We start from the raw sequence: 1113 nt of genomic DNA, 5'->3' as shown, positions 1-1113 counted from the left end.
CCCCCCCCCAAAACGCACACACACACACCCACCCAGTAACACACACACACCCCACACACATACAGACACACACACACACGCTGGGTTAGCTTAGCTCTAACTAAGGCATTTCAGCAAAGGCGCAAGCGACAAGAAACATAAATCACCCAAGACGACTCAATCTTTCATAAAGTTAGCATAAAAACTTGTAATGGATTTTGATTAATTCATTAAACTTACCTCTCTTAAAAAAATTTAAAGATAGTGTCTCCTTCGAGTAAAGAAATCAACCCCCCCCACACACACACACACCCCAAACACACCCACCTACTAACACACACACACCCCACACGTATACACACACACACACACCCACACACCACACACACACACGCACTGGGTTAGCTTTTTATTAACTAAGGCATTTTAGCAAAAGCGCAATCGACAAGAAACATAAATCACGCAAGACGACTCAATCTTTAACAAAGTTAGAATAAAAACTTGTAATGGATTTTGATTGATTAGCGCAAGTGTTTCTACAAATCAACTATTTCAGTTATATTTATGTAAATAGAGCATTCATATTCTAATTATTCTTATGCTTGATTATCGCTCTACCTTACACTTATCTTCGTCAATTTCAATTTTCTATAAGTACTTATTGACTTGGGTATCAGAATGTTAATGCCTTTTTTTGCAGGCCCCCATCTTAACACTTGTGAAAAATCAAAGCCAAATATCTCAAATTGAACATTTATACCCAAACGAGCAATTTTCACTCGCAACAATTTTGATAAATATATATTTTTAAATTTTACTTTTCAAAAAATAATTGTTAAATTCAAAAGATATTGATACGTGCCAAAAAAAATGTACGAGTGAAATCTTCGATACACTTGAGCTTCTTAGTCGGCCCAATTTTCTGCAAGCTTAAGGATTGGAATTTGCAAAAACAAGAACTGAAAAGAGATAATATGAGCAAGAAATTATGAATTATAATGAGAAGTCGTGAATAAGAATGAATTTGTATGATAAAAATCACTTGTGAATACTTAGAAAGCCATCTCTTGCATGAGTGGGTTGAACCTAATTTTATAGCCAAAGTGCCCAGTTGGCGAGGGAGTCTGGTCTCTG

The sequence above is a fragment of the Sesamum indicum genome, linkage group LG3 (assembly GCF_000512975.1).
Source record: "Sesamum indicum cultivar Zhongzhi No. 13 linkage group LG3, S_indicum_v1.0, whole genome shotgun sequence".
Taxonomy (NCBI): domain Eukaryota; kingdom Viridiplantae; phylum Streptophyta; class Magnoliopsida; order Lamiales; family Pedaliaceae; genus Sesamum; species Sesamum indicum.
This window is presented reverse-complemented; position numbering follows the sequence as displayed.